The following is an 18,671-nucleotide window of genomic DNA, read 5'->3' on the forward strand; positions in this document are numbered from 1 at the left end:
AGATGGTCTGTCATGGGAAGTCAGGCAGGAGCTGGGCGTGCGGGCTTTGATCTGCAGCGGCAGCAGAACGAGCATGGGCCGAATCGCAGACCGAATCCCGGAGCGAAATAGACAATAGACAATAGGTGCAGGAATAGGCCATTCTGCCCTTCGAGCCTGCACCACCATTCAATATGATCATGGCTGATCATCCTTAATCAGTATCCTGTTCCTGCCTTATCTCCATAACCCTTGATTCCACTATCCTTGAGAGCTCTATCCAACTCTTTCTTAAATGAATCCAAAGATTGGGCCTCCACTACCCTCTGGGGCAGAGCATTCCACACAGCCACCACTCTCTGGGTGAAGAAGTAGCGGAGTGAGTTCAGGCTTGGCCGAAAATCCCGGCATGAGAGCGGCAGAGCAGGGCATGGGCTGGGTCCGCAGCGAGGTGTGGGCTAGTGTTGGAGCAACAGCAGCAGCAGCAGGGCAAGGACGGACTGGAGTTGGAGCTACAGCAGCAGGGCGAGCATGGGCTGGAGTCCCAGCTGGGAGTGGAGGTAGCATTGCCTCGTCTTCTGCAGCCGATGGGCACAAGCTTATGTTGGAATGGACGAGAACTTCAAGTAATTTAAGTAATTTATAGTCACTTCCTTTTATCATTCTGTACTTTTCAGCACCACCTTCCTGACCTGCAATCTTCTTCCCAACCTCTCCGCCCCTACCCCCGCTCCGGCCTATCACCCTCACCTTAACCTCCTTCCAGCTATCGTATTCCCAACGCCCCTCCCCCAAGTCCCTCCTCCCTACCTTTTATCTTAGCCTGCTTGGCATACCCTCCTCATTCCTGAAGAAGGGCTTACGCCCGAAACGTCGATTCTCCTGCTCCTTTGATGCTGCCTGACCTGCTGCGCTTTTCCAGCAATACATTTTTAAGCTCTGATCTGCAGTCCTCACTTTCTCTGAGGTAAACTGTACCTAAGATGGCACCAAGTAGCAATACTATACACTTTCCACTGCACTCATTGAATGTATGTGACAATAAAGGTGTTCAGTCCAATAAAAGCATTTATTCTATCCTTTGCTTGGTCTGTGCCCAAGTGGGTATAGTATTGTCTCAACAGCTACACCCACCCTGCAAAATTGAATTCAATAGTTTCCCACAGCACTTGGCATGCAAAGCAATGAGAGGCAAGATATCTCAAAATGCTGAATACACTAGATGCTGAAAACCTGAACTAAAAACAGAAAATGCTTAAAAAGTGTTGCTCTTCAGACAGCATATCTGAAATGTTATGGACCAGACCAAACCCCCTCAAAATATATTAAGGAGCTAGCCTGGAATTTACCTATTTCTTATTTAAAAGTCACACAACACCAGATTATAGTCTAACGGTTTATTTGGAAGCATTAAATTTCAAAGCGCTGCTTCTTTATCAGGTGGTTGTAGAGCAGAATCATAAGACACAATTTATAGCAACAGGATTGCAGTGTCATGGAATGTAATATTAAACAAATTTAGCTTGAGTTTTTTAGGATGACCATGTTACTTTCTGTTCCTTCATATGTAAATCCCAGAACTTTTTAAAAGTTACATTCTCAAGGTACCTTTTAACAATAGGTGTCATTCCAGCTCAGATAATGCATTGAAGTTGTGAAGTTAAAGTCTGTGTCCCAGTCTTACGTCAGACTGCTGCTATTTCTAAAGTGGAATTTACAGAAGCTTATATGGATTTATTGAACAAAATAAAATGTAATTCTGCAAGTACAAATACACCCCACAAACTTATGCGTGCGTGCAGTGGAGACAGAGTATGTATGTGTGTGGGTGTCTGTGAAAGAGTGTGTGTATGTATGTGAGTGGAATGGGGTATAAGTCTGTGAGAGGATGTGAGTGTGGAGGCACTATGTGTGAGCGTACGAGAGAGAGCTTGTGTATGAGAGAGGGTCTGTGAATATGTGGGACTGTAGGAGTGTGTGCGAGAGTGTGTAGTGCAGTGGGGTCACCTGTACTGTGACATGAACACAAGGTCCTGGTTGAGGCCATCCCCATGGAGCCAAACTTGGCTATCAGCCTCTGCTCAGCCACTTTTCATTATTACCTGTCCCAAAGTCCACCCTGGAAGATGGTCACCTAAAGGTCCAAGGTCAAATGTCCCGGATTGTTGAAGTGTTTTCAACTGGGGGGGAATACTCCTGTCTATTGATTTTTGTATGGGGTGTCCATTCATCCGTTGCCGCACCCTCTCATCGATCCCATCAACATACCAAGCTCAGGGCATCTGGGTGATGCCCCCACATGTAATGGTGGTAACCATGCCAACACTCTGAAGTGTCTTGCAGCATCTGCTGTGACAGGGTTGTATGGTGTTGTCTTGAAGGCCAGGCAGTTTGCTGCAAATGATGATCTGTTTGAGGTTTCGTGGTTATTTAAAAGCGAGAAGTGGAGGCATGGAGAAGGTCTTGGCGAGGTACCCATCCTCATCAATAATATGTTGCAGGTTGTGAAGAACACGGTGTAGTGTTTCGGCTCCTGGAAAGTACTGGACACCGAAGGGTACTCGGTCGGTTGCAGCTTATGCCTGTCTCCTAAGGAGGTCATTACGGTTTCTCACTGTGGCACGTTGGAACTGGCGGTTGATGAGTTGAGCATCATACCCTGTTCTTATGAGGGCATCCTTGAGTACTTCCAAGTGTCTGTCACGTTCTTCCTCATCTGAACATCAAAGGTAAATATAGGGTGTTACGTCCCAGATGCAATTCGATTGGTCAAACTATTCAATGTTAAGCATAACACAGTTTATTCATACACAATAGTTAAAATGCAACGAAAGAAGAAATAAAAGAAAAGAACTGGCTGAGCTGTAACTGCATTGAAATGCACAGCCAACAATAAAAACAGCAACTATCACTATTTTACTGTGCCGATATAGTAACATCCCAGAAACACACTTTTCTCAAAAGGAAAATTGAATAGAACAGATTGTTTCACACGCAACTCCTGCAGCCCACGAGAAGAACATCGAGAGAATTCTGTTTGCCAAAGCTATCTCATGATCCCCTATTGCCCTCCTGATTTCCCTCTTAAGTATACTTCTACTGCTTTAGACTCTTTCAGGGATTCATTTGATCCCGACTGTCTATACCTGACATTTGCTTCCTTCATTTTTTGGACGAAAACCTCAGTTTCACTAATCATCCAGCATTCCCTCCACCTGCTAGCCTTGCCCTTCACCCTAACAGGAACATGCTGTCTCTGGACTCTCGCTTTCTCATTCTTAAAGCCATTTTCCAGCCGTCCCTTACCTGTGAAAATCTGCCATCAATCAACTTTTGGAAGTTCTTGCCTGATTCCGTCAGAATTGGTCTTCCTCCAATTTAGAATTTTAAGTTTTAGATCAGGCCCATCCTTACCATCACTATTTTAAAACTAACAGAATCATGGTCGCTGGCCCCAAAGTGTTCCGCCACTGACACCTCAGTCATCCGCCTTGTCTTATTTCCCAAGAGGAGGTCAAGTTTTGCTCCTTCTCTAGCAGGTACTTCCACATACAGATCTTGTACACACTTAAATTCCTCTCCATCTAAGCCCAGTTTATGTTTGGAATATTAAAATCCCCTCTCGTAACCACTATTATTCTTGCAAATTTCTTACAAATCTCCTTACAAATTTGCTTCTCAATTTCCCGCTGACTATTGCGGGGTCGACAGTACAGACCCAATACAGTGATCATCCCTTTCCTTTTCTCCGTTCCACCCAAATAACCTCACTGGACATATTCAAATATCCTCCCTAAGTACAGCCGTAATGTTATCCCTAATCAAAAATGGCACTCCAATTCCTCTCTTGCCCCCCTTTCTACCCTTTCTGTGGTATCTATACCTTGGAACATGAAGCTGCCAGTCCTGTCCATCCCTGGGCCACATCTCTGTAATTGCTTTGATATCCCAATCCCATGTTCCTAAAAATAGCTTGAGCTCATCTGCCTTACCTGTCAAGTCTCTTACATTGAAATGAATGCAGTTTATCAATCCTCCCTCGTTCCCTGTTTGTTCCTGTCTGCCTTGACTGTTTGATTTGCTCCTATTCCCAACTCCACCAGTCTCAGACTGATCGGTTTCCTCACTATCTCCCTGATCCATCTGTCTTCCTCCCGCACACCCTTAACCCCTACACCCCTTCCCAAAACTACTTTAAATCCTCCTGAACAGCTTTATGCAATCTCCCTACCGGTACGTGAGCCCCATTCCAATTCAGGTGCTACCCATCCTTCTTATCCAGGTCACTTAACCCCCAGAAGAATTTCAATGATCCAAAAATGTGAAGGCTCCTCGCTTGCACCAGCTCCTCAGCCATGCATTCATGTGGTCTATCCTCCTATTCCTACTCTCACTGGCCCACAGCATCGGGAATAATCCAGATATAACTACCCTCGAGGACCTACTTTTTGACCTCTTGCCTAATTTCTTATTTTCTCTCCTCAAAATTGCGTCCTTTTCTCTTTTGGTATCATTAGTTCCGATGTGTAAAACGACCTCCTGCTGGTTCCTCTCCCCTTTGAGAATATTCCGCACCCTTTCCAAGACATCCTTGATCCTGGCACCAGGGAGGCAACAATCCATTCTGAAGTCTTGTTGCCAGCTGCAGAAACGTCTGTACATGCCTTGGACTAGACAGTCCTCTATCACAATTGATTGCTTGGAACCTGATGTCCTATTCCTGACAGTAGAACCAGTCTCGGTACAGAAACCTGGCTGTCAGTGTTATTTTCCCCTTAGAGTCCAACACTTGCTACATTTTCCAAAACAGTAAACATATTTAAGATGGGCATAGCCACAGGAGATTCCTGACTCACTATCCTACCTTTCCTCAAGGAAACCCATCTACCTGACGGTATCTGCCATCCATCATAACCCTGGTGCCTGTAAACTCTTCTTTGCCTCTAACTACCGCTCCAAGCTATCCTTGTGATCAGATAGGATTCATAACCAAACTCACTTCCTGTAGTTATAATCATCAGAAGCATTGAAATTCTCCCTAATCTCCCATGTCTGACAGGATATTAACTTCCTGTTTAGTATGCTTTCCTTTATTGGTCACAGTATTGAGTACAGGTGTTGGGAGGTCATGTTGTGGCTGTACAGGACATTGGTTAGGCCACTGTTGGAATATTGTGTGCAATTATGGTCTCATTACTATCGGAAGGATGTTGTGAAACTTGAAAGATTTCAGAAAAGATTTACAAGGATGCTGCCAGGGTTGGAGGGTTTGAGCAAAAGGTGAGGCTGAATAGGCTGGGGCTGTTTCCCCTGGAGCGTCAGAGGCTGAGGGGTGACCTTATAGACGTTTATAAAATCATGAGGGGCATGGATAGGATAAACTGACAAGATCTTTTCCATGGAGTGGAGGAGTCCAAAACTAGAGGTTTAGGGTGAGAGGGGAAAGATAATAAAAGTGACCTAAGGAGCAACTTTTTCATGCAGAGGGTGGTAGGAATTGGTGAAGGCTGGTACAATTACAACATTTAAGAGGCATCTGGATGAGTATATGAATAGGAAGAGTTTAGAGGGATATGAGCCAAATGCTGGCAAATGGGACTAGATTAGGTTAGGATATCTGGTCGACATGGACTAGTTGGACCGAAGGGTCTGTTTGCATGCTATACATCTCTATGACTCTAAGTCTATGTATTGGGCTTAGTGTGTGTTGGGAATGCCCTGTTAACAACGACACCTACTGGGGATAAAATTCAATGCAAATTGCACCACTGAAGGTAGAAAAAAAAGCACAACTTGAAAACGCCCCACAATCAGAGAATGAAACATATTATATCGTTCCTATTTTTAACCCCACAGAGAAGTGCTGTGAGGAACAGATGGGAATATTTCCAGGAAGGAATTCAGCAAAAAGAGAATCTTGTTGAGAATTCCATTGATTTTCAGCATTCGTTCCCTGTGAAGTATCAGCCACAGCTTGAACTCACTGGGTTGATTCATTTTCAAATGCGGCCTCCACTATTTTATGTGCATGTGATAAGATCCTCAAGCACAACACTTAGCAGCTTGTGGGTCATAAGGAATGATGCTGAAACTTTATTGCTGGAACAGCACAGCAGGTCAGGCAGCATCTAGGGAACAGATGCTAGATGCTGCCTAGATTCCCTAGATGCTGCCTGACCTGCTGTGCTGTTCCAGCAATAAAGTTTCAGCTTTGATCTCCAGCGTCTGCAGACCTCACTTTCTCCATAAGGAATGATGATCCTGTTTTACAGATGGAACAATGACTGGCGAAGTGCTGGGGCTAATACCAACCTCTGAAGAGGTAATTGCTGTGAGATCCCCCTGAAATTTTAAAAAATTAAATCAGGAGTTACTTTCCCGAGCAGGGGAGTTGTCACCACTACTTACACATCTCCCACAGATTTCCCTGCAATCTTGGCCAGTCTTTGGAGAAAGGTATCATCCAGACCAAGACATCTGTGGAAATATATTATTTCTCCAATCAGTATGGCAATGTCACAACCAAGGGAAACACCAGGAATTGGCACTGCCCCCATTGTGCCAGAAAGCATTGCCAACATCAAAACATTGTTTCTTCAGCTCTTTCCTTTTCTCAGCCACAGTCTCCAAATTTAGGTTTGAAAGAACCAGTAGGAACTCACTTTTCATATTCAGAAGATCATCTGCAATAGCTTATTCAACTGCTTACATTGGTACAGATTCAGATCAAAGTTTGATATCAGGATGATGAGATCCATTGTGGTTTCTGTATTACCAACTTCAGCTGCTCCTTCATCATTGCCCTGAAGTCTTGTTGTTTCCACACTATAGGGAAACTATGAATTTCTCTGAACACCTCATCTTCTGCCTGGGCAGCCTACAGCCCAGAGACCTCAACATTGAGCCCTTCCCAGCCCCTCCCCCTCCCTTCCATTCCTCTGATCGGCCCTTCCTTCCAGCTACCAACTGGATTCATTCCTCCCATTGACCAATCAAGTCGTACCCTCTACCTGTGTTCACCTATCCCCACCTCACCTGAAGAAGGGTTACACCTGAAACGTCAACTTGTCCACCTGCTGATGATGCCTGGCTTGCTGTGTTCTTCCAGCCTCCTGCTTGTCTGGCTTAGATTCCAGCATCTGCAGTTTTCTTGTCTCCTACAACAGACTAAGGTAGTAGACACTTACACAGTGCAGTGTCACTCCTTAGAACATTCCCATACACTGCAATTCCACATTGCTGGTGAGATATAAACATTGTTGTGAACTAGCCACGGTGACAGCTAACTCATACAAATAAAATCCCACAACACACTGTGAAATAAATGACCAGCTAGTTTATATATTACACACTGTCATGCTCTCAGAACATCTCAACATGCATCATACCTAATTAATTACTTATAAAGCTGAGAAACATAGTAGCATGAGTCTGCCATTCAGCCCCTTGAGCCTGCTCCACCATTTTAGTCCATGGCTGATCATCTACTTTAATGCCATTTTCCCTCACCAGCAAGAAATCTCACAATCGCTCGCTTGAACTTTCTCAATAACAGAATATCTCTCTAGCTATCTGGGTCTAAGAATTCCAAAGATTGACCAGCATCAGAATAAGCAACCTTTAAAACCATTTGGATAAGCACTTGAGATATCATAACATTTAGGGATATGGGACAAGTGCAGGAATTTGGAATTAGTGCACATTTTGTGGTAGCTCTTGCTGGTATAGAGTTGATGGGCCAAAAGGCCTTCTCTCTGCTGTATTATACTCTCAAATTGTGAAAAGGTTTATCCTCCTCTCAACCCCAAATGATCTGCCTTTTATTCTGAGGATGTGCCTCTTGATAATAGATAATAGGAAACATCCTTTATGCACTTAAAGAATTTTTAAAATCTCTATGAGAATACCTCTCTTTTTTTAAAACTCCAGAGAATACAGTCCCAGTCTCCTCTATCTCTCTTCATGGGGCAGTCCCACCATCCCAGGATTCACTCTGGTGAACCTGCTCTGGCAAGAATACTTCCCTTTAGGCAAGGGGACTAGAACACATGTCCCTAGTGCAGTCTCTCAAATGTTTTAAATAATGGAAGAAACATTTCTTTGCTCCTGTACTGAAATCATCTTGCCAATGAGACTGACATGTCATTTACCTTCTGAGTTGCTTGTTGCACATTCACTTTCAGTGGAGCATGAACAAAAACACCTTAGTTCCTTTGTGCACCTACACCTTTTAAAAATATTCTGCACATTCATTCCTCCTGACCAAGTGGGCAACCTCATGATTATCCATATTGATTGTGTCACACTTATACTCATTAATTCGGCCTCTCTAAATCGTCTTTGCATCTTCCTCACAGCTCATTCCCACAAATGTTTGTATTATCTGCAAACCTGGAAATACTACAAATAGCCCGTAGAACCACATCATTGATGTAGATTGTGAATCGCTGGAGCCCAAGCACTGACCTTTGTGATGCCTCACTTTTCACAGACTGCTAACCTGAGAATGACCCATTAATCCCTACATTCTGCTGTTTATCTGCTTTAATTTTGTTTACCAAGCTCCCATATGGAACTTCATTAAAGTTCAAATATCCAAATGTACCATAGCAAGTCTGTTCTTCCTTCGAGGACCAGAATTCACACAATACCCCAGGAGCATGTACGGATTCTGTTTGTAACATCCTCAAAAAGCTCTATTATGTTTATTAAACAATATTTTCCCACCATAAGTCAATGTTGATTCTGTCCAATCAGACAATTATTTTCTAGATAAGCAAATCCTTGAGAACAGATTGTAGTATTTTCCTTACTACTGGTATCAGACTAACACATCTATACATCCCTGTTTTCTCTCTCCCTTTTTTCTTAAGCTTTGGAGTTACATTTACAACCCTCAATCTGCAGGCACCATTACAAAACAAATAGAATGTTGAAAGATAGTCACCAATGCTCCATTTTCTCTGTCTCCATTTCTTTCGACAGTCTAGCGTGAATGTCATCAGGTCCTGGAAATTTGTCAACTTTCAGGCCTGTTAATTTCTCTTACACTTCAGGAAGTGTATGTCATCTCTTTCTTTAGAAATGCCTGATATCCCTCCCTTTAGGAGTTATCTGAAAAACCTCTTCCTCGAATCAGATATTCCACCTTTCTGGAAGTGACTGATATCCCTTCTTTCATGGTCTGTTTAATATATCTCTCACTTCAGAAGTGTCATCCAGTCATCCCTTCAGTCAGTATCCCATATTCCTCCTTTCAGGAACTGTCTGATATCCCTGGCTTCAGAAAGTGCCTGATACCCCTACTTTCAGAAAGTGCCTGATATTGCTCCCCTAAGGTAGTGGCTGATGGCTCTTTATCAAAAGCCACAATTTGATTGTGAATGGAACACCAAGCCTGATGTCCCAGAGCTGGATACTTTCCAAACAACCCATTCAATTCTGTTATTACACTCCTCAGATGTCGTCCCAGGAAGTGTCTGATATCTGCTTGTTCAAGATCTTCTGATAATCTGTCCTTCAGGAGGAGACTGATATCCCTCCCTTCAGGAAGTGTCTGATATCCCTCTTGTCAGTGAATGTCTGATATCCTTCATTTCAGGAGCTAATATCCAAATCTTTAGGAGTTTTTGTCCACCTCTACCAGGAATAAATCCTGTTCTCACAAAGTATTCAACAAATCAACATTATCATGTAAAGCTGAAGCAGGAATGCAGTTTCCAGTCTCACATTATCACTGCAGTCTTAGAGACTTTGTATAAAGGAGTAAGCTTAGCATTCTTCAAATATGCTTCAGATGCTTTCACTGCCCAAGTGAAGCCCCACAGTGTAAGATTCTCTCTAATGGCAGTGTTCTTATTTCAGATCTCCAGCATCCACAATATTTTGCTTTTTTTGTTGCTGTTACACTAGCCTGATTGAGCTTGTTCATTCAGGCCTCCTTGCAACAATAGAGATATGTATCAGGTCTTACTCCTTTTCTACAGCAAGCAGATAGGGACCAGCAGAGAGTCTGCTGTGTAATTCTGAAAAATAACTTAATTCATCAAATGAAATCTTTCCCAACCCTGTTCCATGACTATCAATGTTCACTTGCAATGCTAACCTCTGCTGTGATTGCAATCCATGTCCTCTTTGTGATTATCGAAGCTTTTGTGATGGTCCATAGGATATAAGACACCTCCTTGCCTCTGCATGTCTTCCAGAAATGTTTGCAGATCCAGGTCACTAAGCCAAGATGCAGGCCCTCCCACTCTGACGTTCTAACACAACAAATATAAAATGTAAAGGGTCATGTGGTGCAATGCTCCCAGACACATTTGTGTTTTCCATTCACAAAACATGTTTTACATCTCATCACTATGTCTTGCTGAAGAATAGGTGGGGGTAAATTTCTCTACAAGTAGCACAGGGTGCCATGGACTTCCAGATAGCCTTCCCTTCAGACCATGATTGATTGACTGGTCTAATCGCTTCTTCTTGTGCCATGCCAGTGTGGAGCTGAGAGGGACCTGGCCTTTGATAAATTAAGTGGGCGCATGCTGATGGATGACCGGTAAGAGGAAACGTGATTGGGGAAAGGCTATTACAATGTCATATTGGATCAGACATTATCAAATGCACAAAATACCCTGCATTGATGCAGAATATCACCAATGAATAGCACAAGTCAGTGGTGTGAAGATGTAAACTTCTCCATGGCTATGTCTGGTGAGCCTCTCCATACTTTGTTATTGAGTGTGTAGTGATTGAACAAGGTCAGCCAGATAGACCTAGTACAATATGAGATCTCTGATTGGTACTGTTAATCTGGTTCAATCGGGAGCCCTGGCTGACAGATAGAAACAGGATTGACAGACCTCCTGTTCACTCAGAGAGCTGTCTCTCAGGAAGCTGGATTGTGTCAAAGACTCTCCACATGCAAATAAAGGATGACTCAGTGACAGGATACCAGCCCTTGGAATTATTTCAGAGTGCACTCATTCAGTACTTAGGAATTGGCAAAAACAATTACTACTTTTTCTGTGGGTCACCTGTTACAGGGACAGCAAGCAGTTGATAACATTTCAGGACTTTGAACGTTTCTGACTGCTTAGTGATGTCTCCATGAAGGCAAAGGAACAAAAGCATACGCCTCCCACCTCACAAATACACCAGCTTATCAGCCTCTTACTAAAACCTGAATGAGTAGCTCAAATTTGCTGATCCCACCTCTACTTCTATACAACATCCAGTGGTGGCAATCCCAAAATCTACTGCCTTTCCCTCATCAATCATTCTTGTCACCTCCTCAAAAAACTCAATCACGTTGGTAAGACATGACCTTCTCCAGACAAACACATACTATCACTAACAAATCCATTTGCTTTCAAATGTGAATAAATCCTGTCTCTCAGTATCTTTTCCAATAGCTTCACCACTGATGTCAGGCTCACCGGCCTGTAATTATCTTGATTATCTCCCGGTCCCTTCTTAAACAAAGGAACAAGATCGCTATGCAATCTGAGATGGCCTTCTTCACTATACCACCAATTTTGGTGTCGTGTGCAAACTTCTATGCACACCTTCTGTGTTCTCATCTAAATAATTTATATATATGACAAACAAAAGAAGGCCCAGCATTGATCCCTGTGGAACACTGCTGGACACAGACCTGCAGTCCAAACGACAAACCTCCCACCATCAATCTGTCTCCTGCCATCGGGCCAATTTTGTATCTGACTGGCAAGCTCACCCTGAATCCCATGTGATGTAACTTTACTAATTAGTCTATAATGCAGAACCTTGTCAAAGGCCTTATTAAAATCCAAGTAAATAACATCCACCACTCTGCCCTCAATCTTCTTGGTTACTTCCACAAAAAGCTTAATCAAATTTTTGAGATACAATCATACGGGATTGATAAGGCCAGAAATGGAGTATTGTGTGCGGTTCTAGAATCTGTACTATAGGAAAGATGTGACAGCACTGGAGAGGAGATTTACCAGGATGTTGCCTGGACTGCAGAGTTTCAATTATGAAGAAAGATTAGACAGACTGGCATGGTTTTTCTTAGAGACAAAAAATCTGCAGAATTCAAAATAGACAGGTAGAAAACTGAAAGAACACAGCAGGCCAGGCAGCATCAAGAGGGAGAGGAACACAGCAAGCCAGGCAGCATCAGGAGGTGGAGAAGTCAGCATTTTGGGTGCAACCCTTCTTCAGGACTTATGCCCTAAACATCGATTCTCCTGCTCCCCGAATGCTGCCTGACCTGCTGTGCTTTCCCCGCAACACACAGTCATATCTAAAGTATTAGCACACTACGATCCCAAGGGAGATGTGGTACTAACATGCTGTATGGTATTGGGGTGGTGTTGGCTAACCAGTGGCCCACAGAGACAAACACCCAATAGCATAAGCTTCCTGGACTTTGGCTGATGCTGAAAGAAGATACACCCAGATAGAGAAGGAAGGTTTGGCAGTCATCTTTGGTGTGAGAAAGTTCCACCATTACATTATGGATGTTAATATGTAATAGTAACAGATTACAACCCCTTAAAAGGGTTACTTTAAGAAGATTATACAGTACCACCCACAGCTTCTGGTCAAATTCAGCGGTGCCATCTTTTTCTGAGTGCGTACAATTACAAGTTGGGACACTACCAAGGAGGCTAAGTAGCAAATGTGGATACCTTGAGCCACCTCTCACTGGCAGATACACCACAGGTGGTGCCACCACTACAGTCCTGGTTTTAAACTTTCTAGACTCCCTTCCAGTCACCACTGACAATAACAGACAGTGGACGGAAAAGTATTGCATCCTGGCCAAACTAAAACAGCTGGTGGCGGGAGAAACAAAAGGGTCATCACACAGTAAAACTGAAATCTTGCTGTACGCAGCAAGAGCATAACATTGTAGAGGATGGTATTTTATTATGGGGAGCATAATAATCTGGATTGTACATGACACTGTACTATTCAGTACTGCTATTTGCTCTGCTAACTTTGTACACCATTATGTCCTTAGACCTTGCCACAGGCGGTGGGTGTGCATGTGGTTAATTTGGGTCTCTAACTTAATCTGGTACCGTCTCTTAGCATCTCTAATGACCTTGCACAGGCCGTATCAGGATTTCCTGTAAAGTTCTGGGTCATCCCATTTGAATGCTGTATGCCTGATGATGAATTTCTTCCAAGACACTTGGGTCGCAAGAGGCAGGCTATAGTCTGGTACATACCACCAGTCTCCAAGGCAGAGTCGGCGGAACAGGACTTGGTGCGTCAACACCCAAGGAGAAGCACAGGAGAAAGAATGGGCCTACTTCCCAGGACTTGAAGGGGGAGGGACGTAATGATTGGAACGAGGTCAGCCAAGTGCATCTCAGAGTATGATTTCCCTAAGTGGACCAAGTTAACAGCCCCTGTCAGGGAGTCCTGACTGACAGATATAAACAGGAGTATCAGGAGTTCTGTTCACTCTCAAGGTGAGGTCTGTACTAGCTGAGTTAGTGTCATGTACAATGTATGTTTAAATAAAGGGTGACTTGGTGAGGCAACATTGGCCTTTGTGGAATTCTTTCAACTTAGTTTTGCATCATCAGAAATTTTAAATACATTATTTCTGATCTCTTTGTTCATGTCATTGACAGAGATTGCAAATCCCAACTCCCTATCACTGATCATTGTTGCTCAACACTACTCATTGCCTGCCTAGTTAAAAATGCCATATTTATGTCCATAATAGACAGACAGGAGGCTGTAAGAACACACTGCGCCAGGCAGCATCAAAAAGATGGAGAAATCATAGAATCATAGAGTCATAGAGATGTACAGCATGGAAACAGATCCTTCGGTCCAACCTGTCCATGCCGACCAGATATCCCAACCCAATCTAGTCCCACCTGCCAGCACCTGACCCATATCCCTCCAAACCCTTCCTATTCATATACCCATCCAAATGCCTTTTAAATGTCGCAATTGTACCAGCCTCCACCACTTCCTCTGACAGCTCATTCCATGCCTGTACCACCCTCTGTGAGAAAAGGTTGCCCCTTAGGTCTCTTTTATATCTTTCCTCACTCACCCTAAACCTATGCCCTCTAGTTCTTGACTCCCCCATCTCAGGGAAAAGACTTTGTTGTATTTATCCTATCTATGCCCCTCATAATTTTGTAAACCTCTATAAGGTCCAGGGAAAACAGCCCCAGCTTGTTCAGCCTCTCCCTATAGCTCAAATCCTCCAAACCTGGCAACATTCCTGTGAATCTTTCCTGAATCCTTTCAAGTATCACAACATCTTTCCAGTAGGAAGGAGACCAGAATTGCATGCAATATTCCAACAGTGGCCTAACCAATGTCCGGTACAGCTGCAACATGACCTCCAACTCCTATACTCAATATTCTGACCAATGAAGGAAAGCATACCAAACGCCTTCTTCACTATCCTATCCACCTGCAACTCCACTTTCAAGGTGCTATGAACCTGCACTCCAAGGTCTCTTTGTTCAGCAACACTCCCTAGGACCTTACCATTAAGTGTATAAGTCCTGCTAAGGTTTCATATCCCCACTTTTTAAATTGTGCCCTCCAGTTCGAAACTCCATAACGAGGGCACCCATCTGACCAGCATCTATTTTGTCTATCTCTTTAACCATTTGTATTTTTCAATGAGGTCATCTCACATTCTTTGATACTTGGAGATAAAAGACCCAATATGCTCAGTCTCTCTTCAGAAGACAGTCCTGTCTGGGTATAGTCCTGGGTATAGTGCAACCTTGGTTGCACGCCCTGTCTCACAATCATGTCGTTCATGAGATAAAGACACCAGAGCCTTGAAATCCTTATACACAAGTGGAATAATACAAACCTTAAGCAGTGTCCAATAAGTTAGATTGGTGACCTTTATCACAGATTAAATTTGAAATATTTCTTCACCATTTTTAAACACTTAATTGCTTAAAAACACTCTACTTATGTTTTATCTTTTCTAAATCATGTTATGCGGTTGACACTGTCGGTCGCACTCTCACCAATTTGGGGTGTGAGCATATACTCCAGGGTGCACACCAGGATAACATAGAGGGGAAATGCTTCAATGTCACATATGCCATTTTTTAAAGGAGGCCTTAAACTGGGGTCCCCTTGGTGCTCTCAAGTGGATGGAAGCAATTCCCAGATACTATTGGAAGAAGAGCAAGTTAGAACTCCCAGTTCCCAATCTATGATCCTCTTTCCATCAATAATGCTAAAAATAGATCAAATAGTTCTCCATTTCATTGCTACATATGGAACCTTCCTGGCATACATTAGCCATCACATTTGGCTACATCACAACAGTGATTACATTTCACTAATTAATTAATTAAGTACAATATATAGGTGGTTCCAAATATGTGACAATATGTTTCATAAATAAAAGCTTTTTATATTAAGGTGGAACTAAACATCATTTTTTTTTTCCGCAGAGATCAGATCGCCCAGTTTTTTGAATCCCTCATTTTTCAGTCTGGAAGAGGTTAATACAATGAATGCTGCTTATGAAACAGATGGAGTGCAGGTGGGAATACCACTGATACAGAACAAGTCAGATGATCTGGACAATACAGAGCTGAACATCGCAGTGGCAGGAGAAGCAGGTGTTGGGAAACCTACCTTCATCAAAGCAATGTGTCAACTTAAGAAAAAATGTTAACGGGGCAGGTCAAGTTGCCAATATAGACAATACAACAGAGTCAGTTGGATACAAACATCCCAAACTATGAATGCTTGCTTTTGGGATCTGCCAGAAATTGGATCAAAATTCCAAACAAATAGGTGCCTGAATGAACTGCATTTTGAAAGATATGATTTCTTTATCATTATCTCATGCCAAAGAGATTAAATGATTGGGGAAGAATTTCTACTTCATTTAATCTAAAATTGACAATTATCTCGAATCAATAAGAAAGGAAGGGGGGTTGCATTTAGTGACGAGCAAGAACTGGAGAAGATCAGGAATCACTGTGTCAGAAACTTGCAAGAAGCAGGGATCCCATCACCCATTGTACAATCCTGGAATCCCTACAGTGTGAAAAGGAGCCCTTCAGCCCAACCAGTCCACACCAACCCTCCAAAAAGTAACCCCAGACCAATTCACCATACCCTATATTTACCCCTGATTAATACACCTAACCTACACACCCCTAAACACTATGGGCAATTCACCAAACCTGCACATCTTTGGCTTGTGGGAGGAAACCGGAGCACCCAGAGGAAACCCACGCAGACACAGGGAGAATGTGCAAACTCCCCACACACAGTTTCCCGAGGTTGGAATTGAACCTGGGTACCTGGCACTGTGAGGCAGCAGTGCTAACCACTGGGCCACCATGCTGCTCCAATTGTCATCCTGATATCAAGTTATGAGTTGAATCTGTCTGACTTTAATCTGCTCACAAGCTCTTGAAAGTGTTCTTGTGAATATGCAGAAAAGTACTAACATACTGGACCTTCCAAATTTAAACACAGACTGTAGAGATGAAAAAGAAAACGTTAAAGATAAGAATATGGAAGTTGGCAATATATTCCGGAACAGCGGAGCAGTGCCAGGTGTTCACGTCAGGCTTGTTTCTCATAATGAGAGCATGATTAAAGAAATAGCAAATTTTCATCAATGTCCTGGGTCTGAATGATTCCTCTCTTCAAAAACTGGCCAAAAGGGCAGGGAAATTTGTGCAGGATCTGAAAGCAGTGGTGACAACTCCCCTGGTCGGGAAATAACTCAAGATTTAATTAAAAGGATGAAGTGGGGCTATGCTGAGGAAGACATTTCACTAAGTGGGCTTGCCTCCAACACCTCACGGAGCATTCAATGCATCATTGCAGCAGGATTGTCATTTTATATGGCCTGCCAGCTGCTGAATTGTGCACTTGATGATCTTACAGAGAACGTACAGAGAGTGGTGCATTTGGGACTAAATCTGGTGAGTCCACACTGTCTCTGATATTGGACAAGTTTTTATCCCTGAAAGTTACAGAAATTCTGCTCCAGAATATTCCCTTTTTGGTAATTAATTTCTGGCAATTTACTTAATCCATGTAAGGCATGCCTTTAGATCTTGTTGTCTGTGTTTTCAGGGTGTAGACCTACTCAAAGTTCTCTGTTCATATCACTCCTATTGTCTCTAATTTACATTGGCTCCCAGTCAACCAATATCTGGATTATAAAACTGTCATCCTGTCATATCCCTTCAGGTTATTGCACCTCCCCCCTATCTCTAATCAGCAACCGTCCCACAAGATACTTGAATTTCTCCAGTATGATTACATGACTGTCTATTCTTGTTTCGTGAGCATATCCAATATTATTTGCTCTATTGCTGGTGGCCACAATTTAGTTGCCTCGGCAGCAATCTCTGGAATGTTTTCCCAACAGTTCACCACCTCGTGACTTAATTTCCTCCTTAAAATACCCCTTAAAATCTCTCTTTTTCATCAAATCTTTGGTAATCTGACCACTCTCCTCACCACCAACACTCAGCAGTAGCAATTCATACCATCTACAAGATGTACTGCATAAATTCACCAAAGATCCTTAGAAAGCACCTTCCAGACCCAGATCCACTTCCAACTAGACGTTCAAGGGCAGAAAATACATGGGAATACCACCCACTGCAAGTTTTCGTCCATATATATCCTGACTTGGAAATATATCATCGTTCCTTCACTGTGGCTAAATCAAAATCCTGGAATTCCCTCTTTAGGGACATTGAGAGTTAACCTACAGTACATGGACTGCAGCAGTTCAAGAAGGCAGCTCAACATCACTTTTTCCAGGGCAACTAGAGATGCACAGTAAATGCTGGTCATGTCCCACAAACAATTATATTTTTTAAAATGTCAAAAACAAGGAAATCCACCTTGTTCCTACTTTGACAGAAGCAGCACATGATGTGGTTATTCAACCCATCCTGTTGTAGTCAAAATGTCTGTGTTCCTTAATGATCAGGACAGATTCAGGGTCTCAATGATATTCTTATTTGATTCACAACAAGAGCATCATGACTGAAATGGACATGGTTTTCAATGGAGACAAAGCCATTGATATCTGGCATTGATTTGCTGAGTGCTGGTAAATTTCAAATTGGCCCCTGTATCCAGCTACTTACACAATCATAGAACCACAATGAAAAGAAAGTTGGCCTCCAAATCAGACACAATATTTCTTCGCTGTCTGTGCCACTGGACATACAGGGCTGACTTGCTGGATCTTCCATGGTGATATAGGTGTAATCAATGACAATCTGAACCTTGGCAAACTTGCCCTGAACCTTGTGTTATGTTTCAGACTAAACCCTCTCAATATATATTAAAAAGATAGCCTGGGGAGATCCAAGATGGCGGCGACCCAGCAAGTCTGAGTCGACAGTGCTCCTCCCAAGACTTGGGCAAAGTGGGTCACCCACCCCCACCACACTCACCAAATCATTTATAATAGCTGTTTAATGTAATTAGTTGTTTAATATTATATTTAAACAATCTAATCTTTAGTAAAAATGACTAAAGGGAAGGGAGCCCACAGCTCTCAACGAGCAGGAACCCCTCCCCCACCCTCTCCAGCTGCAGCTGAGGCGTCCACAGCCGCCCCAGGGGACTTACCGACGGTGACAAGCCTTGTAGAAATGATCTCCAAACTGGACGCGAAGATCGACGCTTTCATCAAAGAATCCCGA

General features: G+C 43.0%; 1 pseudogene; it reads left to right on the forward strand.

The window, feature by feature from the left end:
• Positions 1-388: 388 nt before the first annotated feature.
• LOC148148861 (interferon-inducible GTPase 5-like) lies at positions 389-18,056 on the forward strand (annotated as a pseudogene).
• Positions 18,057-18,671: the final 615 nt, after the last annotated feature.

The sequence above is a fragment of the Chiloscyllium plagiosum genome, unplaced genomic scaffold (genome assembly GCF_037043375.1).
Source record: "Chiloscyllium plagiosum isolate Xiang-an unplaced genomic scaffold, Cpla_swu_hap1 HiC_scaffold_11, whole genome shotgun sequence".
Lineage (NCBI taxonomy): Eukaryota > Metazoa > Chordata > Chondrichthyes > Orectolobiformes > Hemiscylliidae > Chiloscyllium > Chiloscyllium plagiosum.